Genomic DNA, 22,656 nt, shown 5'->3' on the forward strand with positions numbered 1-22,656 from the left:
GTTGTTGTTACTGATGCGGATTTACAAGTCTACACCAGTGGTTCTCAGAGTGTGTGATCCCTGAACCAGTAGCATCCGCCTCATGGGGCAATGCATTAGAAATGAAAATTCCCAGGGGCGCCTGGGTGGTTCAGTAGGTGAAGCGTCTGACTTTGACTCAGGTCATGATCTCGTGGTTAGTGAGTTCGAGCCCCCCATCAGGCACTGCGTGGACAGCTCGGAGCCTGGAGCCTGCTTCAGATTCTGTGCTCCCCCTCTCTCTGCCCCTTCCATGTTCATGCTCTGTCTCTCTCTGTCTCTCAATAATAAATAAATGTTAAAAAAAAAAAAAGAAAGAAAAAAGAAAGAAACGAAAATTCCCAGGTTGCACCCCCGCTCTGCCAAATCAGAAACTTGGGGAGGGGAGTGTGGAGCCCAGAAGGCCATGTCTAAACAAGTATCTCACGTTTTCTGATGCACACTCGTTTGAGAACTCTTGTTCTACGACTGTGGCTCTTAACTCTGGCTTTCCTTTAGAATCAGCTGGGCTGCTCTTTCAAAAAGAGCAAAGTCTGAGTGCCTCCACCAACAAATTGAATCACAGCCTCTGGGGGTGAGGCCCAACCACTGGGAGATTTTAAAAGCTCCCCAGTTACTTCTGTTGAGAACCATTGATGGAAACGCCCGCATTCAGAAGAGTCATGGATTGTAGGTAGCTCTAATACAAAGTAAACCATGGCAGCACTTTAGCACACCGATGCACAAAAAAGTGCTACTGATAAGTGAAGAGTAATCTACAAATAATGCTGGCTGTTATAACAGATAAACTTCCAAAGTCCCGGTTTGGTACCATTACATTGATTTCTTGCCTGTAGCAGCCTAGAGCAGACCTGCAGGTCTCTGTGCCATGTAGCCACTCAAGAGGCCCAAGTTCCTTCCATCTGTGGCTCCATCCTCTAAATCTTTGGAGCTAGGGGCGCCTGCGTGGCTCAGTCGGTTGAGCATCCAACTTTGGCTCAGGTCATGATCTCACAGTTCGTGAGTTCGGGCCCCGCATCGGGCTCTGTGCTGACCGCTCCGGAGCCTGGCGCCCGCTTTGGATTCTGTGTCTCCCTCTCTCTCTGCCCCTCCCCCACACGTGCTCTGTCTCGCTCTGCCTCTCAAAAATAAAGAAAACTAATAAAAAAAAATTTTTTTTTAAATCTTTGGAGCTCTTCCCATTCAGCTGGCCGATGAGCGAGGGGAGTGAGGATCTCAGTTGGTGTGGCCCCCAAACTTCATGGGTGGGTGTGAACCCAGAAAGGAGAAACCAAGAGGGCATTAGCAGACAGCCTGTTGTATCACCTGTGATTTTCTTCGAATGACTGCCAACATACAGCTTGAATCGAGGAAGCCATGGCTACCAGGACTGGGCAGAAAGAGGGAAACACTGCGAACTCCTCCAGCTGGGAGGGAGTGAAGGGAAAGCGAAAGTGGGGCTGAGCGGGGCAAGGCCAGCCTTGCTTCTCCAAGGGCACTTCAGAGCAACTCCACCCCGAACCCAGGGGACAGGCCACTGACGGCCAAGGAGGCCTTGAACTCCAAGTTGGGAAATAGATGGGCTTTGCATTCTTATTTTTAGTATATGGACTTCCTGTGCTTTTCAAAAAGAAGAAACATGAAGGCGTTATATAGTTGGATATTTAAGCTGGATAACTTGGATACAGAAAAAGTCAAATGTTTTTTGGGATGTAGTGAAAATAGCAGGTTTTTAGGAGAGAGTCACAATAAAGGAAAGAGGAGGAGGAGGAGAGGAGACTGTCAGAACCCTCCAGAAGTCATGGAGAAAGTAACTGTGCAAGTCTAGAAATAACTGAAATGTTTGAGATAGGAAAATAACCTGACAAATATGTCTGTGAATGTTTCCACATACACCCTTACGTACCCTCAGTCAAACTCTCTATATGTTGTGGGATGTGCCGTTTCTCAGCTGTGCTAATCACTTGGCATCAGAATGTGCCAGAGCATTTACATGAACTGCCTTCTGGGTCATGTAATGGCAAGTTGAGGGCAGCCATGATGGGCTGTGTGTGGGTGGTGAGCTGTGGGTGGTGAGGGAAAGGCAATGGTTCTATCGCTATTTACAAAGCTTTCAGTATTTTAGGCAAACCACATCAAGAGCTGACTTTTCAAAGATGTTTCGACACAGGTTTCAAAATTGGCCAGAGAGAATGGTTCCTAGGTCTAAGGCAAGTTAGCTACATCTTCTCGAATCAGAATTACGGTGTTCTTTCATTCATTGATTCAAGGAAAGCGTATAAAGAAGCTAATGTTTGCCAGAAATTGGCACGCTCTGGGGGATGCGCTAGTGATTAACAAAGAGTGGCGGACCCTGCCTTCCCTGAGCTTGCAGTCTGGTGGGGAGTGTATGAGTAACTAGGTCTCACAGAGCAGCGTGATAAGTCCTTTGTGGCGTCTTACAGGATGCCCAAGTTGGCACTGACCTACTCTTTGGAAGAAAGGGTGTATTGGTTACAATTGTGCTTGTCTACAAATAAGAGACTCCACTCCCCCCATCTGAACCTGTCTTCAGCGGGAAGAAAAACAGTGGCTTTAACAACTGGGAAGGTTGTATTTCTAGAAGTAGGTGGTCCAGGATTATATGGCAGCTCCAAGATGCCACCAGGGCTTTGCCCAGTCATTCTTAGCACATGGATCTTGTCCTCATGGTTCCAAAATGGCTCTTAAAGTTCCAGCATCAATTCTACGTGCCAGGCAGTGAGAAGAGGGCAGCTGGCAAAATGTCAGAAGAACCTGTTGGGTGTTTTCCAGAATCTCAATCCAACACCTTCTTATCTTTTTGGCCACAGCTGTGTCCCATGGCTATTCCAGATACAGGGGTGATAAGAGATGTAGCTTTGGGCTTTGTCAGTTCAGACTAACCTGGACTTCTGTCAGTCAAGCAGAAGGCGAAATGACGATGGGGCATCAATTACAACCGTTTGTCCCAGGGGCAGCGTAGATGGACGAAGAGAGCATCGCGTTCCTCGGCACTGGGTTGATGCCTGTGTTAGCTTTTGTGGTTATAGTGATCACAGGCTGGAGCACGGTGGGGGGAAAGCCTGAAATCACTTCCCCCTCAGTCCTGCCGTTTCAGGCAGAACCACCTCGAAACATGCCGGGTGTGCTCAATGTCAGGATGCAACAATGAGCCAGAAAAATCCCTCCCCCGCAGGGACATCGCACTTAGTGAAGGAGTCAGAAAACACAACCCTTCTTAGTTAAAACCTTTCACTGGTTTTTCACATCGTATTAATTCCTCCCAGCGAACTCGAAGGTAAAGCAGGTGTGTGGTCGCATCATATGGATACAGAAAACAGAAGGCCGGAGAGGGTAGAAATTTGCCCAGGGCCAGACTGCTGGTTAAGGAGGAAGATTGGACTCGGGTCCAGGGCGACCACTTCCCGGAAGAGCGCTCTGTCCCCTCCAGAGTCATGTCCTGCCCGGGGTGTGGCGACCTCACAGCCGCAGGGGTCGAGCAGCAGTGAGTTGAAGCATATCCCTCGGGTGGCGGGGAGGAACAGAGAGGAAGACACGCTGGGTGGCAGGCGTCAGAGCAGTAACACGTGTCATCTACCTGCGAGCCGATTAGGCCTCGCTGCCTACTCTCTCCCGTTCTCACAAGAGCCAACAGTGGTGTTTTTCCCCATGATCAGAGGCTTCAGGAAGGAATTCCCAGGGCAAGACCTGTGGGGGTGGCACCTCCCTGGACTAGTTCTCTTTTTTCTTAGGCAAGCCCTGCTGGTTACTACTTTCCCTCTGTGAATGGCTTGGGAAGGTTGGTTGGCCTTATCACCGTCCCTTCTCGCTCTCCTGGGGCCTCCTTGGCCGTCAGTAGCCTGTCCACTGGGTTTAGGGTGGAGTCGCTCTGAAGAGCCCTTTGAGAAGCGAGGCCTGGCCTTGCCCCCCCCCCCCACCCCCACTTCCGCTTTCCCTTCATTCCCTCCCAGGAAGAAGGTTTCCCTCTCCCTGCCCAGTCCTGGCAGCCATGGCTTCAATGTCAGATGCCACAAGGAAATTTTATGCTTCCCCCATGGACCTACGCCTGGGTCCTAGGCTTGGTACCATGCTGGGTCCTCAAGGAGGCTCATGAAGGTGGCTGTGTGGACCGGGTGTTCTGGGCTGTGTCTTTCCACCAGTTTTTCTGCTGCCAGCAACGGTCTTTATGTCTTTTTCCTCTCTCCCCTTGACCATGAGATCCTTACGCCCTCCAGGTCTCAGACGGCACCTGGCACTCAGCAGGCCCTCAATAGGTATTGGGTGAATCAAGGACACATTATGGCGCAGAGGTTATAGAAGCGTGTGGAAAAAGCCTTTGCCACACTCTTGAGGTCACTTATGCTAAAGTAGCTGCCGGGTGGGAGAGAAATGGCCCATGGGTAGGTCACGTGTGTTGAGCACTTAACATACGCCAGGCACTATTCCAGGCTTCTCTGCGTGCGTTACCCCAGGGGGTGTTCGCAATAACCCTAGGAGACAGGCGCTCGCCCCGGTTTGCTCATTAGGTAACAGAGGCGCAGAAAAGCGACATGCCTACGGCCCCACAGCCAGGAGGCAGTGGAGGGATTCTGGCGGTGGAGCTCGAGCCACGGACCCTTTACCACGCACGCTGCATCTTTAGGCGCCCGCTCGCGCCCTCCCTGCCGCCCAAGAGCCTGGATGTAGCATGGGCAAGATATCCTCATGTGAATCAATCCGACAAAAAGGCAAGACACAGCCTGCCCCAGCCCTTAACACTCAATCCGTGTCCAAGTGCTAACGTGGGGGTGAGAGGCGGGAAGAAGCACTGAGAAGTGGAGCAGGGGAAGGGCCTGGAAAGCCTTCCGCAGAAAAGGTGTGTCCTTATCCAGCCTGGGAGGGCCCAGAAGGGCAGGCCCAGCACTCCCAGCTGACGCACGTGGGCGGTCCCCGAGCCACCTTTCCAAGACGTGGCAAGGAGCAGCGGCTGGTGGAGACCCAAAGCCAAGGTGGGAGAGTGGCCTCCAACTTCCAACCCCTGGAGGAGCAAGGTGATTCCTGTTCATCAATCAAGGGTCGACGGAGATCAGATCTTAATAAGACACTGCTTTGCCTTTTGGAGCAGGGCGGTCGTTTGTCTCCTACTCCAAGAGAGCTAGGAAGCAGGAACCGTCTGCATAGGGCTTGCCGTCACCCACAAATGTCACCCCTCCATTCCGGCACTGCCACGTGCTCTGACACCATCAGGGAGAGATCTGGAAATGTTATCCCTTCCTCTTCTTCAAGATTAAGAGAGTTGACACAGCCATAGAGCTTGACAGGTGGCTAAAAGCGTGTGAGGTCCCTCACGGCAAGTCAGAGCTCCCGGTCCTCCTGGGAAGCATGAGGGACCCTGTAAGTCGTCGTTCAAGTGCCTGAGTGATGAGGCTGTTGGAATCCCACCTCCGACCCGCTGTGAAACCCTAGGCAGCTCAACCTCCAGTTGCCTCAGCTTTATTTGCTTATAAGTGGGGGTGATGACAGCACTCATCTCGTAGGACTGTTAGGATTGAAGAAGTAACTAACGTGATTAGAACCATGCCTGGCCTGTAAGTGCTATGCTGATCCCATGTTACAGGTGAGGGAAACTGAGGCTTGGAGAGAAGGAGGGCTCTTCCCCAGGCCCCACAGCCAGTTGGTGGCAGAATCGAAGATCTGATCTCTGTGACATGATCTTCCAGCTTTGAGGAGCCTGATGAGCCCCAGCGAGGAGGGACCCTCCTCCTTCCCCATCTTCCCCAAACAGTGATGCTCCTCGCCCTTTGGACAGGACAAACAGGTACCTGGAAGAGAGGAGAAAAAAGAAGATGATGCGAAAAGAGATCAAGGCTTGTTAACACTCTGCCATGCACCAGACCGTCAGACTGGGACTCGGAAAACTTATTTCTGTAAAGAGCCAGCTAGTAACAGTTGAGTCCTTGGGGGCCCTCTGGTCTCTGTCGCGACTACTCACCTCCCCAGGGGCAGCCACAGGGAATATATAAATAAAAGGGCATGGCTGTGTTCCAATAAACTTTATTTCTGGACTCTGACGTTTGAATTTCGTATAATTTCCGTGTAATGTGAAACAGCACTCTTTTTATTTTTTACAGCCATTTAGAAATATTTTTTAAAAATCCTTTATAGCTGGGGGCGCCTGGGTGGCTCAGTCGGTTAAGCGTCCGACTTCGGCTCAGGTCATGATCTCACGGTTCGTGAGTTCAAGCCCCGCGTCGGGCTCTGGGCTGGTGGCTCAGAGCCTGGAGCCTGTTTCAGATTCTGTGTCTCCCTCTCTCTCTGCCCCTCCCCTGTTCATGCTCTGTCTCTCTCTGTCTCAAAAATAAATAAGGGTTAAAAAAACATTTAAAAAAAAATCCTTTATAGCTGAAGGGCTTTATAAAGAAAAGCGGCAAGCCAGGTCCCTGAGGGCAGTAGCCTGCTGACCCCAGATTTAGAGGGTAGAGTCAATCAACCCTGACCACAGCTTCGAGATTCATGTTACACACGAGGAAACTGAAGCCTGGAGGGGGATGGGGTGCAGGGGGTCACTGGTCCAGGCGACAGGGGAGTGGAGAGCAGAGCTGGGATTCAGGTCCTCTGCTCTGTCCCTCTGCTCCATGATGCCCTCGGAGCTGGTGGCTTGGGTTCCCTCTGCATTTTGTCACCACCATATGAAGACATTGTAAGACCCACCCTTCTGGGACATGAGAAGCTGTCCTAATGGAGGTGCCTATGTGATGGCCCTTTGGGGAAGCAGCATCTACCAGCCAATGTTTAGACAGGTTCTAGCCAGGGCACCAGGCAGGTGCCATAGTCCTGACTTTGTATGCGGCATGGGACAATGCTTCTGTCTAAATAAACTCTCTCTGGGTGCTTGGGTGGCTCAGTCGGTTAAGTGTCCAGCTTCGGCTCAGGTCGTGATCTCGCGGCCCGTGAGTTCAAGCCCTGTGTCGGGCTCTGTGCTGACAGCTCAGAGCTTGGAGCCTGCTTCGGATTCTGTGTCTCCCCCTCTCTCTCTCTCTGCCCCTCCTCCACTTGAGCTCTCTCTCCCTCTCTCAAAAATAAATAAACATTAAAAAAAAAATTTTAAACAAACCCTCTCTGAGCTCTGTGGCCCTGGTGATGAGGCCCACCGTTTCAGGGCTCACTGTTCTCACTGTACAAGAAAGACAGGAGGTCCACATGGTGGGTAGACATTATGGAATAATCCAGAAAAGTGGTTAGGGCTTCGGGACATCAGAGTGGGCAAGTGGCAGAGAACATGAGTGAGATGTGCGTGTCTAAAAGGTGAAAACTGAACCAGGAGGTTTCCTGGAGGGTGTGGCCCGGGACGGGGAGAGTCCCCAGAGGGCCACCTGGCCTTTGTCTTGCTCTTCCCCATTCTCCACATGGCAGACCCCAGGCTGGCCTCTGCCTCATACCTCCAGACACGCTCGGCTGAGCCAGCTGTGAGGCTGGGGTCAGGCGTCACCCCCTCCCCTCGGGGCACACCGGAGACCCAGGAGTGCCCCGAACCCACACTGCTTCTCCCAGACTGCAGCAAAACCGCAGCTGGGACCGCCTGTCCTCAGGTCTGAGCTTGTCGAAGATTCACCGGAAAGGAAAATGCCACACCTTGTGCGATGGGTGCAGACTGTTTGGGAGCCTCTGCTAAGCCCGGCCGAGGGAGGGCGACCGGGGACCCCGGTGCCTGTCTGTTTATTTTGTGTCTTTTTAAAATTGCTGTTACGGAAATAAACCCTCTCAAAGTGGAAAGTTTAGAAAATACAAGACCAAAGAAGGGACAAATGCAAACCACCCATAACCATGCCCTCCCAGAAGTAAGTTTGTTTTACTTCTTCTGGTCTTTTCTGCGTACACATGTGTGTGCGAGCTCCTTATCCAGATGGGGTCGTAGGAGAAATTCTGCTTGGAGGCTCTGTTTCTTCTTCGTTTCATACTGTAGGGTGAGCACGTGTCCACAGCAAATACATTTTTCGTTGCTGTCATTTTTGCCCGACGTCTGTTTTTGGCAACTCCCCTTTCGAAGGTGGATAAGCCCATGGATTGGGGTCGCAGGTCCCAACCGGATCACAAGATCCAGCCCTTTTTAGGGCAGAATGCTGGGGCTGGGCTCTGTGGTTTTGAGTAATGGAAAAGCCCCAGGCTCACGATTCGCAGCAAGAGCTCCTGCCCCAGCCCCACCGTGACTCATAGAACTGTCTTCGACTAGTCACTTCACCCCTCTGGGCCTCAGTTTCTTTACCCATAAAACGGGACGGTTGGATTAAGGGCTTGGCCAGCTCTAATGCTCCATGACTAAGCACTTGTAGACTCACAGGATTCCAGAAGCCTCTGAAAAATGTTAGCTGCTGAGAGGAAGTTGCTTCTCCCCTAGCCCTCGGCTAGCCAAGTGGAGGGTCATGGCCCGGAAGATCTGAAAACCCCCTGTGGAGTAGCCAGGGACTACGGGTGCCAGGGTCTCCAGGGGCTGCTGGGCTCTGTCCACCTTCCTGCCTCCCCCTCCCCAGTGTGGAGAGGGCAGCGGCTGCTCCAGGGCCGGCACTGACCCCACAGCTCCACTGCTCCGAGGTCATGGTAGGAAAAGCCAGAACCAGTGGCCGCCAGCTGTCCGTTACATTTGGAGACACAAACGATGTGTCTGGGGCAAAAAGCATAGCCTGAGCTGGAGCCACCCTTGGAGCTGGTGGGATCTGGGAAGAGCCTAGAAGAAGCCTCCTGGGGTGGGCAGCCCTTCTCCACCCCCTCGTCCTATCACCCACCCCCGCCCCACTGGCCCTTCTCCTGGCCCTCCTCTGCTCCTGGAGCAGCCACTGGCTTTGGTCCATCTGGTTTGGAGAGAGCCTGCCGTGAAAGCTGGAAGTCAAGGCGGCTGCTATGTGGAGGCTTCAAAGGGGCAAGAACGTTATGAAATATAAGCAGCAGAATCCCTCCTCCCGGAGGCGTGGACTTGTTTCCTTCCACATTCTCTTGCAGAAATCATCATCCTAACAACAATCATAGCAACGCCGCTACGGGGTGATAAGTATTGCTATACGCTAGGCACTGAGCCCCATGTTTCACGAGCTCGCGTCCTCTTCAGTCCCCACGAGACAGCTCCCCGGGGTGAGGTCCAGCTATTATTGTCCCCATTTTACAGATGAGGACAGGGAAGCTCAGAGGTTAAGCACTTTGCCCAAGGCACCCCCCCCCCCCCCAGGGGCCTAATGAGTTACAGGACTGCAACCAGGCTCAGGACTCTCTGCACTTGAACTTGTTCCGTTAATACTCCACCCTTCCACCTCCTCCAATTTCCCGCCCCCGTTGGTCGGGACCCTCCCGTAGCAATTTCAGCTTCTTCAATATGCAGACATTCCCAGAGACCTCACATTCTATTGGTCCTCGCATCACATGCCGGGTCCCCACCAGGCGTGTGCCCCAAACGTGTAAGGCTTGGTCCCCAGGCCGGAAGTGTACCGTTTCCTCGATGAGACAAGGGATATAGATCCTGTGCTCCTAGGGTGCATGTGTCTTTCCCATGGAGTCCTGGAAAGAGTGCATGCTTTTGAGCTATGTGCCCACTGCAGTTTGAATACTGCCTCTGCCATTTACCAGCTGTGTGACTCTGGGCAAGTCTCCTACCCTTTCTGTGCTTCGGGTTGCTCATCTGTACAACAGGGATAATACTATCCCTTTTATATGTTGACTCTTAAGGATTAAAGGGAATGTTTGTAAAGTACTGTCACAAAGTATGATGCTTAATAAATGTTAGCTACTGATTTGATGACTGAAAGCATACGGTCCCGAGTTAGATGGCCTGGGTCTGATCCCACCTTATCTCCTTCTCAGTTATGTATGTGACCTTGGGTTGTTTAGTTTTACTGTTCCGAGCCTCAGTTTCCTCCTCTGCAAAATGGGGATAATTTGGGGATCATTGTAAGGAATAAGTGAATACACACATGTATCAGAGCAACAAATACTAAGTCTCTGCTATGTGCCTGATATATATTAATTGTCCGATATATACTAAATTTACTATTAACTATAGTAATAGTCACTATAAGCATCATTTTCTTACTATTATCGTTGCTATTAGTCATGCATCTGATTTATGGATTCAAAATTATCTCACTGCCTCGCCTAGATGATCGTATTTCTATTCATGGCACTACATGTTTCAGTCATTAATTCACAACGTCAGAATCATTTTTAATTTTTCTTTCCCCGTCTACAATCATCCTGTCTTGTCTGGAATGTGTCTTCCATTAAAATTCTCTTTTCTGTTCCCACTGGCATCATACCTTATCAGTTATTTTTACCTGATGTGAATGATTGTGGCAGCTTCATTCTTGGGAGTCATTTTTGATGTGTAGAGAAGGAAAAAAGATATGATGGCAGTGAACACCTACTCTTCCACATCTGCTCTCCTCTGTTTTATTATTTCTGATAGAAACATCTAAGTAATTTCACCTTGAACTCAGTTCTGTTTACTCCCCTGCAGAAAAACATTCAATAGCTCCCATGCCTTTTATTATGCACACAGATTTTTGAGGCCAAGATTCACGACTTTTCAGTCTGGCCCAAGCCTACTAGGGGAACCATCGTGGCTGACTTCCTCCTACCTTGCACTTGGCTCAAGCGATTATTTTTATTCCATTCATGGTAGTTCTCTTGTCACTGACTGGTCCGGGAATGGGCAGTCCTAAGCCATTTTACATCAATGAGATCTGAGAAGAGGATTGCTCAGGTCAAACAATTTTTTTTTTCTTTCTGTCTTTCAACATGAACAACCTATGCCCTGGATGTTGCCGGCAGCCATCTTGCAACCATGAGGATGGCCACCACGAGGGCAGCATGAACACAGAGCAAAGCAGACCCAAGAGGAGAACAGAGAAACAGACACGGAGCCCTGATCAAACGGCTCTTGGAGTTCCCCTGCCTCTCTGGACCTCCAGCTACGACATATAGTTTCTTACTACCTACGCCTGTTTGAGACATACTTTTATTACTTGGCAGCTCAAAGAATCCTAACTGATTCTCACCTTTGCAGCTTTATCTCCAGCCATACAGAATAACCTGCCTGTTCTGAAATTTTCCAACACCTTGGTGACTTTGCCCATTCTTGTCTTCCCCTGGAACGCACTCCCCAGACTCTGCCTGTTAGGGTCTTTTGCAGTCTTCAAAGTCCGAATTCAAATGCACCAATGCATCCTCACTCACATTCAGGAAGACGGCTCTTCCATCTGAATCTCCAAGACGTTTTGTATTTGCCTGCAAGCTCCAGAACACTCAGATTTACAGAAAGTTCATTTGCCTTCTTCACTGGGCTGCAGATTCCAGGAAGGCTGTTTTCCTTTTCAACGTTTATTTATTTTTGGGACAGCGAGAGACAGAGCATGAACGGGGGAGGGGCAGAGAGAGAGGGAGACACAGAATCGGAAACAGGCTCCAGGCTCTGAGCCATCAGCCCAGAGCCCGACGCGGGGCTCGAACTCCCGGACCGCGAGATCGTGACCTGGCTGAAGTCGGACGCTTAACCGACTGCGCCACCCAGGCGCCCCCCCCCCCTTTTTTTTTTTTAACATTTTTATTTATTTTTGGGACAGAGAGAGACAGAGCATGAACGGGGGAGAGGCAGAGAGAGAGGGAGACACAGAATCGGAAACAGGCTCCAGGCTCTGAGCCATCAGCCCAGAGCCCGACGCGGGGCTCGAACTCCCGGACCGCGAGATCGTGACCTGGCTGAAGTCGGACGCTTAACCGACTGCGCCACCCAGGCGCCCCTGTTTTCCTTTTATTATCTCTGAATCCTTTAGTCCGGAACCCGGTATGCTTAGTTGATAATTGTTGCACGAAGATGTGGAGTTCAATACAAATGACAACCAAATCTCAAATGATAGTAACAAAAATAATCAGTGTTTTGTAAGGCAGAAAGGGATAGGATCTCTATGGGCTGAGTAGTAAGGAAAGGAATCTTAGGTCCTGAGATATGTGTGCCCCCAGTGGACGGGTAGAATTTGAACAGGCAGGGCTGGCAGGAATTCCTCCTTGGAAAGGGCCAAGCAGGTGCAAATGATCTGTTTTTCTTTCCTCCAATCACTGCAGTATGTTGTTGTTGTTGTTGTTGTTGTTGTTGTTGTTTAATATAATTTACTGTCAAATTGGTTTCCATACAACACCCAGTGCTCATCCCAACAAGTGCCCTCCTCCATGCCCATCACCCACTCTCTCCTCTCCCCCACGCCCCCCATCAACCCTCAGTCCGTTCTCAGTCCTTAAGAGTCTCTCATGATTTGACAGGCTCTCTGTACCTGTTGGGAAATGCGGTCTCAGGAATGAAATTCCTGTAGGTGGAAGAAGAGGAAAATAGGTTTTGTTCGAGTAGAAATGACATCTTCACTTTTTTTATGATTAAAAGCGTCAGTTGGGAATGGGCTGCGAGTATCTTGAAATGGCTCTTTATTAGCCCAACCCAGTACGGGGGTGCTGGGAACAGCGAAGGGATGTTTCATCTATCACCAGCCTTCCTTCGGGTGTGCAGTCTCTCCCTCTGTTTCAGTGGGCTTAAGTGTTCTAGGTTGTTATAAGAGGGGTTGTCTTCATAAGGTACTATGACAGACACATTGGTATGTATGCGCCAACCAGCTTGTTTTCGGCCACACAAGACCATAGAGACCATCTGCGGACTTGTTGCATCCAAGCGCTGCAGTGTGACCGTAGCTTGCCAGTAGGACACGGGTGGCACTGATGGATGCCACTTCCAAGCCTGGATCCTAAAACAGCCCGTGCAATTTCCCTGCTCTCTCTTCGCTTGCCATCTGGCCGAACGCAGAGCTCCCGCTCCAGGAGAAGACTGACGAGGGCGTAGGGCACGGCAAAGCCACCAGATGGAAGAAACCCGGATCCCTGAGTCACGGCTTGGAGGAGAACTGCACGGGGTTGCTGATCAGCCGAAAACATCTTCACTGAACCTTGCATAAAAACAAAAAAAGAAAGAAAGAAAGCTCTACTGTGTTAAGCCACTAAAATATTGGGGGTTTTTTTTGCTGGCTCGCCAACCTTGCCTAACATGGATGGCGGAGAGAGGCCTTAGCGAAATCTCTGGGCATAGGCAGATGGCAGTTCCACCAAGATGACCAGTAAGGAACCGGAAGGAGGCCTTTACTGGTGGCCAGGAGGAAGACAGCTAATAGAGGCCCTCACTACCAGAAAGGTTCAGTGTTCGCTCAACTGGCAAGGGGTGGTTTGTCCAGCTTCCTAAGGTTGGCTGCAGATGGTCCTTGCTGGGCAGAGGCTGGGCGGTCTCTGGAGGCAGACTCAGCTCCTACTCTTGGGGTCCAGTTACATGATGATCCTTCATTCAGACCCCATGCACCTCCTCCTTGATAATATCCCTCCCACTCTCCTCCCTCTTCTGCCTTTAACTGCGGTAGATATTACCAAACCGCCATCCACAAAAAATAAGGCCATTTGAAGTCCCATCAACTGTTTAAAAGGTGGGGGTAAGTGCTTATATCTCTATGTACTGTTCAGCCCTGCATATTATCAACCCAGAGGAGGGCACTTGTCGGCATGAGCACTGGGTGTTGTATGGAAACCAATTTGACAATAAATCATATTTAAAACAATTTCTTTTTTCATTTTTTATTGGGGCGCCTGGGTGGCTCAGTCAGTTAAGCATCTGACTTTGGTTCAGGTCATATTCTTGTGGTTCATGGGTTTGAGTCCCGCACTGAGCTCTGTGCTGACAGCTTGGAGCCTGGAACCCGCTTCACATTCTGTGTCTCCCTCTCTCTGTCCCTCCCCTGCTCATGCTCTCTCTCTCTCTCTCAAAAATAAATAAACATTTAAAAATGTTTTTAAATAGAAAAATTTTATTGTGGTAAAAAACATGCATCACAAAAATTTTGCCATCTCAACCATTTCTAAGTATATGTGGTACAGGGGCATTAAACGCGTACACGTTGGCATGCAACCGATCTCTAGAAGTTTTCTTTCTTGCAAACTTAAATTCTTACCCACTGAACAACGCCCCATTTCTCCTACCCTACCAACCACCATTGTACTTCCTGTTTCTATGAATTTGACGAGTCTAGATACCTCACCTAGGTGGAATATTACAGTGCTTGTCTTCCTGTGACTAGCTTATTTCGCTTAGCATGATGTCCTCCAGGTTCATTCATGTTGTAGCATGTGTCAGCTTTCCTTTCTCTTGAGGCCGGAATGATGCTACATTGTGCGCCTTCATTTATTTGTCCATGAAAATGTGTGTTGCTTCCGCCTTTTAGCTCTTGTAAATGATGCCGTTATGAACGCGGGTGCGCAAATCTCTCTTCAAAATTCTGCTTTCAGTTCTTTGGTCTAGACACGCACAAGTGGGATTGCTAGCTCATGTGGTAATTCCATTTTGAATTTCTGGAGGAACCACCATACTGTTTTCCATAATGGCTGTACCGTTTCACCTTCCCACCCCCAGGGCACAAGGATTAGAGCGTCTCCACACCCTTGCCGGCGTTTGAGATAGTAGCCATCCTAATGGGTGTGAGGTGACATTTCACTGGAGTTTTTAATTTGCGTTTCCCTAATGATGAGTGGCATTGAGCATCTTTTCATGTTTGTTGGTTCAATCTGCTTCAGTTTGTTATTTACATTATTTTTTCATTATTTTTGGAGGTCAAAGAGGAACTCTTACCACCATGATGAGATGTTTCCACTCTCCAGGCTCGCAAGGACGAGATCCCAGCTTTGCAAACAACAGTCGAAGTCGGGAAGGAGTTGCACCCCAGGGGTGGTAGGAGAGACTCACGTTCCGCTCACCATGCTCGTCGCGTGCCAGGTTTACACAGCACTCTCTAAAGTCACACACGCCGTTTCAATCATCACAGCAGCCTTGCAAGGTGCAGAAGGCAGAGGAGGAAATTGAGGTTCAGACATGAGAACACAGAAATAGAAGGAGACTGGTTCTTTAAAATCCCAACCACTGAAACAGATGCCTAGTGATGCGCAGTGGACATAGCTGGCTGCCCGCCTGACATCTGTTGTCCCCGTTCCCTTGTGTCAGAGCCCCGGGTTTCTCAGGGTGTCCACCCTCTCTAGCTATGAACAGGGCTGAGACAATAATGGGGACTTCATCCTCTCGCGTAGAGATTGGTTGAGTAAGGGCCGGTGCGGGGTGAGGAGTATTTTAGGGAAGAGCTCCTCATTTAAAACATAAAACAAAGACGGCATGGTCCCTTTTCTTTTTCTGGATGAGGCAATTCCTGGATGGGATGCCTAGGTACAGCGTGTACCAGAGGACCACGAGCAGGACCAGTGTTAGGAGGAAGTCAAGGGGCAGCAGGCAGAGCAGAAAAAGAGAGAACCTGAATTCGATATCACTGAGTAATATTGCTAACACCACCTTCTTGTGATGGGAAATAAAAAATCTCTATTGCCTGAGCCAATTTGAACTGGGATTTTTGCTTTTCGTTTGGGAGTTTTTGTTGCTGCTGTTGCTGTTACTGACGTAATCCTATTACGTGACGGATGGAATTATAAATTGACAGAAAAGCAATGCGACAACACGATTCAAGAGCCGTCAATGCCCGGGGCACGTGGGTGGCTCAGTCCGTTACGTGTCTGACTCTTGGTATAGGCGCAGGTCATGGTCTCACGGTTGGTGGGTTTGAGCCCCAAGTCGGGCTCCGTGTCAATGGCGTGGAGCCTGCTTGGGAGTCTCTCTCTGCCTGCCCCTCCCCTGCTTGCGCTCTCTGTCTCTCAAAACAAATAAATAAACATTAAAAAAAAAAAATTTAAAGAGCCGTCAAGGTCAGAGCTCCACCCCTATCTCGGGGGTGCCAGCTGTGGGTCACCACTGTCCTAGGGATAAAGACTATTCTGGGGGGTCATGGGGAAGGCGAAGAGAGGAGAAGGGAAAGAGTGGGTGTAACTGTAGCTGTGAGAGGTCCAAATGGTAAGACTGGACCCGTCATCATCATGTGCCGCGGGCCAGTATGGGATCACATATTGGGTCCAAAAAGAAACCTACTGTTCCCTGGCCTGACATTTCCATGCCGAGAAACTGCAGCCAGAAACACCCCTGGCCTCTCTGACCATCCTTTGCACTCTCTTTTCTGACAGTGAGTTTGGAAGAAGACCAAATGTTCTCCATGGGACTCCTCCCCCTCCGTCACTTTCAGATGCACCTGCCTGCAGCGGGGTCCCTTCTAGGCCCATCAGCTCCCTGGCAAGTGCCAGAAGCCTGAAGGCTATTTTGAGGGGGGGGGGGGGGAAATGCTTCACGTTCATTTATGTGGCTGCCTATTGAGGCCTTATTCTTTTCTTCAGCTTCTCCTGCGAATAAAGCCATTATCCTCACCTCCGTCTACCTGACTCCTGAGTGTACCTCCTCTTTGATTCTGAACTCAGGAAGGAAGGCGAAAGGCACCATTCATTGGACCCCCTACACCTTGACCCCCAAACACGAAATTGACAAGTAGTTAACTCAATACAAAAGCTCACATCACCTCTACTAGTCTCCTGCTCCCATAGGATTATACGTCCTGCAGGATGGGGAAGGGGTCGTTTTAACACACCTGTGGTCATCTGGGACCAGGGTCCGAAAAAGGCTTTGGAAGAGCCTTGAGAGAGATCAAGTTAGGGCTGAGATTTGACCAAAGTCTCAGACTCGGGACGGACACATTTGTGAAGGGAGCAAGGGGCACATTGAGAGGTATCAGTAATGCAAGATCTGAAGTAATTTGACCCGTCGGGTTATGGGGCAAACCGGTTTGAGAAACATTTTCACTTTCAGCCACATGGGGTTGAGTCAGCTTAGTCTAAAGGAACAGAAAAACAGTGTGAGTGCGAGGATAGTCACAGCAGCCATGGGATGCGTCCTAGTAACAGCCCAAATGTACGGAATCTACGGTATTTTGTTTAATTCAGTCCTCACTGCGACCACACGGATTAGGGACTCTATTTGCCTTCTTTCACTTCGGAGGAAATTGAGACTTACAAAGACAGTTGGTCCAAGGTTACACAGCTAGCAAGTGCCAAACCTGTGTTTTTAACCCTACGGGGACTCCACGCTTCATACTAACTCGATATGGTGATCAAACTCTCCCAACCATTTTCATTTCTGATGACTTTTTGAGGCAATAATTCAAGGAAAGCAAAACATGACGTGCACAAACATTTCCACTAAAATGTTCTATATAATTGTGACCAGAGGAAGCAACTGAAATGTATATCAGCAAGGAAATATTTTAATATATTACGCTGTATCCAGTCAATGAAATGCTGGACATCATTTTATTTGCCTTTTTTTTTTTTAAGTTTATTTATTTTTGAAAGAGAGACCAGGGGAGGGGCAGAGAGAGAGGGAGAGAGAGAGAATCCCAAGCAGGCACCGACATGGAGCTCAAACTCATGAACTGGGAGATTGCGACCTGAGCCGAAATCAAGAGCCAGACGCTTAACCGACGGAGCCACCCAGGCGTCCCTGGACATAATTTTAAAATAGTAATTCTGGAATTTACGTTGAAAAATGAGCATGACAGAATAAACGGTAAGGGAGCAAAGCAGGAGGGAAACGCAGGAGGGAAAACGTTGCACCCACCATTCATGGCAGTAGTTAGAAAAAAACTCAACCTGGCCATCCATGATCCAAAACTGAAAGGAAGATAGGCAAGAGCCAAATAACTTTTAATAGTGAGTGGAGTCTAGGTTGCTTTCTCCCTCTTCTTTCTTCTTTCTTCCTTCTTCCTACTTCCTTCTTCTTCTTCTTCTTTTTAGTATTTTCAACACTGTAGAGGCCCTACCATGTCAAGAAACACAGAACAGATCTGTATGGAACACTGTAGGTAGAAGCATGTGTTTGCATACCAGCTAGCTCGCTGGTGGGGAGAGGGGTTACCGGGCATACTGGCGGGAGCTTAATGTGTGGCTCGGCCTCCATCAACCTGCAGATATCTCTCTGACCTTGAGAAGACTGTATCTGGATTCTCCTCCTCTCCTGCCCTAGGTCCCCTTTACCTTGAAGCAGACCCTGAGGTCACGAGTGCAGGTTTCTACAAGCATCTCACAAGGGTAGGAAACTTTGGCCCTGACTCCAGACAGCTTGAATCCCGAAGCTCCAGAGTGGGGAGGTTCTCTGGAATTTTCCCGCGGTGCTGGTGACGTCACCAAGATGTGGGCAGAGAAGTGTGCGGGCCGGGACAGGCGGGGAAGCGAAGAGGAGTACACCATAAACTTTTCTAGAGGAAATGAGATGCAAATTAGTAGAGAGAGAAACAAATGCTGAGGTGCTAGATGATGGGGAGAGACCTTCTCAGATGGTTAAGACAGGAAAAAGCAGTCCATGGCAACCCTCTGTACAATAGAATGAACAAGGGCTTTGACATGAGGCCAGGTTCCATCGCTGGCTCCACTGCTGTGTGACTGTGGGCAACCCACTTAACCTCTCTGATCCTCACATTTTCTATCTGTAAGTGACTGTAGCCATTCCAAAAACACAGAGTTCTGTGAGAGGTCCTGAATAAGCCCTTCTCCTGATAACATAACTGGTACTTCCCTCGTTCTCTGTAGATATGGGGCTCTGTAACCACTGAGACAGCAAAACATTCCCTGTGCCCTCCACGCCCATCCCATGCAATAGCTTCTTGTCATTCTTTCTCTCAAATAAGGGACCAGAGAAGCCTGTCACTGCTTCGTTAGAGGAAGAGAAAAGGGTGTGAAACAAAGATGTCCTGGGGGCTGCACCCCAGAGCCCTCCTTCTGCTCTGAGGGTGAGTTTCCAGATTGCGTGTGATGAGAATGGAAACATGAGAGGTCTAAGTCAGGCCACTAGGGACTGACACTCCGTGGGTGGGGACGAAAAAGGGACAAACCCCGGCTAGAGGGGGTGGCAGATGGGCAGACCAACGTGAGGGGAGAGAGCGCAAAGTTGTAAGGAAGAGAATATTTGTGGCTGGCGGGAGGGGAAGCCAGTCAAGAGACAGGGATGAGGGGAAGCTGGGGAGGCTGAGCCTTGTGAGGAGGGCAGGGGGGAAGAGAAAAGAGACACAACAGGAGGAAAACATAAAGTTAAAGAAGGTAGAGGGGGTGCCTGGCTGGATCAGTTGGTCGAGCGACTGACTCTTGGTTTCAGCTCAGCTCATGATCTTGCAGTTTGTGGGATCTAGCCCCACATCCGACTTTGCGCTAACAGAGCTCTCTCTCTGCCCTTCCCTTACTTGCGCCTTCTCTCACTCTCAAAATAAATAAACTTTAAAAAAAAAAAAAAAGGAAAGTAGAGAGAATAGGGGCTGAGACCAAAAGCATCTGAGAAACTGATAGAATTCCCATCACCCCTCTGTATCCCGCCCACATCACCCCCCGCACCCCCTCACAGCACTGGTAACTCTGAACACAACCTTAAGGGGAGCAGCCATCGGCCACTGGACATGGGGCTATTTCTCCGCAAGATGAGGCAACAGAAGTGCCATTGTTGGTTGACTTATCTCTGGAGAAACATGACCTCCGTCTTGGGGGGTCCCTCTGCCCCACAAGCCTGGGCCAGAATAAATACAGTTCTCCATCCTTGAACAAGGCAAGCCATGGCTGGAACATGCCATCGCTGGTGCAGCCCCATCTGGGCTGGGAAAGGGGACTGCTTCTGAGAAGGCCAGCTTAGGTACAATTGGGATGAAAGCCAAATATGTCTTAGGTACATCCTCTCGTTCTGGGGTTTCCCTCTGGCTTTTCCGGAGGGCTCAGAGTTTCCATGCCTTTGCTTACATCTTTGGTCACTGGGCCAAACTCGCTGGTGAGGAATGGTCTTCTAGATACTGACCCAGAGGCTAAAGTGACCAAGAAGACTTCAACAGTTCTGAGGCTAGACATGGAGCCTCAGCTGCGTGGCAGAAGGGGGGACTGATTGAAACTTCTCTGGATGATGTCGTATGGTGGCCCTGTCTCCTGCTGCCCAGATTTTGTCATCCTCCCCCACATCACTTTTCAGAGGCCACCTGACAGAGCCACTTACAGCACCTGTAAGACCAGGCCAGATCCCCCTCAGTCCCATTTCCCACAGGACTGGGGTACGTGAGGGTGGGCGGGACTTCCTTTCCAATTCTACTGCAGGCAGAACGGGTCCACCCAGTGTGTTGTGGAGACTGCCCTCAGGACCAGGGTGTTTCCTTGGAGATGATGTCACAGCTACTCAGCATGTGTGTGTGTGTGCGTGCACGTGTGTGCACATGCACCTGAATACCCATTTATGTTTATTGCATCTTAATATATTTTTAAAATAAGATTATTTGGGGGCGCCTGGGTGGCTCAGTCGGTTAAGCGGCCGACTTCGGCTCAGGTCATGATCTCGTGGTCCATGAGTTCGAGCCCCGTATCGGGCTCTGTGCTGACAGCTCAGAGCCTGGAGCCTGTTTCAGATTCTGTGTCTCCCTCTCTCTGACCCTCCCCTGTTCATGCTCTGTCTCTCCCTGTCTCAAAAATAAATAAAACGTTAAAAAAAATTTTTTTAAATAAAATAAGATTATTTGATTCAAAAGTGTGAATATATATATAATATATGTATGTGTTTTATATATGTATATATATATATCATTATTGCTGATTTTGAATTTTCTTCATTAGTGGTTTATATATATTAAAATATATATATATATATTTTATAATATATTATATATTATAAAATTTTAATATATATAAACCACTAGTGGAGAAAATTCAAAATCACCAATAATGTAATGACAGTATTGTGGTTTATTTTATTTCAAAGAGCCCTTATCCTTTAGAGACACATAATGAGCAATCTACCGATAAAAAGATACGATGTCTGGTATTTGTTTCAAAATAATCAGATGGTGAGGAAGGAAGTAGGAGGTGCAGATAGGTAGAATGGGCCATGAGTTAGTAATTATTGAAACCGGGTGATGGGTATGTGAGAATTTATCATACTCCTTTTTTTTAAAATAGGGAGGTGTCTGTGGTCAAATAGTATTGGGGAAAACTGTGTACTATGGCCCCCTCTCGGAAACTTACAGTGCATCTTGGTGCCATATTTTATATCGCTGGAGAATAGGGGCCATATGAGTGTGTTGAGAACCCATCCACAGAGCCTCGCATGGTGCCTGATGCTACCAAACACTTAAGAAATGGTTGATGCGTGAAAAAAAAAACCAAGGAAGAGTACTTAGAGTAGGGACACCTGTTCACCTCTTTTAACCTAGTGTTTCCCAAATGTATTTGTTTATGAAAAGTCTGTGATTGAAGAGCACCTTTATATTAAAATCCTTTGAAATTAGTATTTGGGGACATGATCTCAGAGCAGGTTATAAATAGTATTAAAACTGGGCTCCCAAGGTTCCAGTGAGTTGGCAAAGAAAGCCACCGGTTTATAATCCAGGACTACATGGGCCATTTCCCGCCTATAAACTGTGTTCAGGTTCCCAGATGGCTGGTCTTGGAATCAAACCCATGCTGGCAGTCCATTCTCTTTCTTTTTGCCCCAAACCTTCTCCCGATGTCTTCAATTGGACGGACCCAGTATTCAAGTGGAAAACAAGAAGAAAAGTGAACAGGACACTTGGAAGGTGTAGGAATGCTCAATGAGTGAAGCCAGTCTCCTTTCTCGTGGTTGTGGCATCGTAGGCGAAGTAAGCCCAGGGGAAAAGTGAAGAAACAGATAAAAACCTGGACATCTCCTTGAGGAGGTCTAAATCAGGAGAAGGAGTGCAGGAAGGGATTCAGCAGAAGAGCCAGGGATGGATTCACCTCCACTTTCACCCCCTTTCCACTGGACTCACGGTTGGACTCCATTGCCCAGGGATGGCTAGAACCCATTCAATGAGACATGGATGGAAGTGATGGTCCCATACCCGGCCTGGCTCATAACCACCCCACCACTACCACCACCAGACAGTGCTCCTACATGCTCCTTTTCCTTCCATTGATTGAATGGGAATGGCCCCAGCAGCGTTGAGAAGTGCAGACCCTCCGTTAACATGAATCTTCCATCGACCCCAACATCTTCCCTATCCAAAAACCCTCGTAAGTGTTAGATGACTCAAAAATAAACCTCTATGTATTTGAGCCATTATATATGTATTGCTGAGTTAATTTGTCACTAGCTAAAATTAGGCCACAAAACACGGAAAGAGAAAGCCATCTGAAAGGTAGAATGAAAAATGGGCTAGGGCAGTACCTATAAAGGCAAGAAAGGACAGAATTTAAAGGAAAGGTGTAATCGTAACTACATCTGGTAGAACTTGAGACATGAAGAGGTTGGCTGGGAGATGATGAGCTTTTGAGGATAATTTTTCTCCTTGATGAAAGGAGAGAACCATATGATGAAAGACCCTTTTCTTCTTGCCTACCTCCTTTCTTCAGCTTTGGACACCGTCAAATGAGGATTTAATGCCGGGATCTCCGGTAACTATTTTGTGACATGAGGCAAAGCGCATTGGGAATGGAAGCTGGCATGTTAACAGTGGTACAGGAAGATGAACAGATTTTATGTCTATCACACTATCATGGAGCCACCGAACGAACTCTGGAACTACTTTTTTCTGTACTTTTTGTTAATAAAAAAATAATAAAGGCTTTCTTTTGGGGGCGCCTGGGTGGCGCAGTCGGTTAAGCGTCCGACTTCAGCCAGGTCACGATCTCGCGGTCCATGAGTTCGAGCCCCGCGTCGGGCTCTGG

At 48.9% G+C, this 22,656-nt stretch overlaps 1 long non-coding RNA gene across 2 annotated transcripts in view; it reads right to left on the reverse strand.

The window, feature by feature from the left end:
- Positions 1-5,453: 5,453 nt before the first annotated feature.
- Positions 5,454-22,656, reverse strand: part of LOC109492093 — a 28,653-nt gene continuing 11,450 nt past the window's right edge. The window contains exons 3-4 of one of the 2 annotated variants that reach the window (XR_006586525.1): positions 14,666-18,209; positions 5,454-5,798 (exon numbers count right to left, since the gene is read on the reverse strand). This is a non-coding gene — a long non-coding RNA (uncharacterized LOC109492093). Of the gene's footprint in view, positions 5,799-12,409; positions 12,945-14,665; positions 18,210-22,656 lie in introns of those variants that run through there. The other variant, XR_006586524.1, reaches the window with a different exon arrangement.

This window comes from Felis catus, chromosome D1 (assembly GCF_018350175.1).
Source record: "Felis catus isolate Fca126 chromosome D1, F.catus_Fca126_mat1.0, whole genome shotgun sequence".
Taxonomy (NCBI): domain Eukaryota; kingdom Metazoa; phylum Chordata; class Mammalia; order Carnivora; family Felidae; genus Felis; species Felis catus.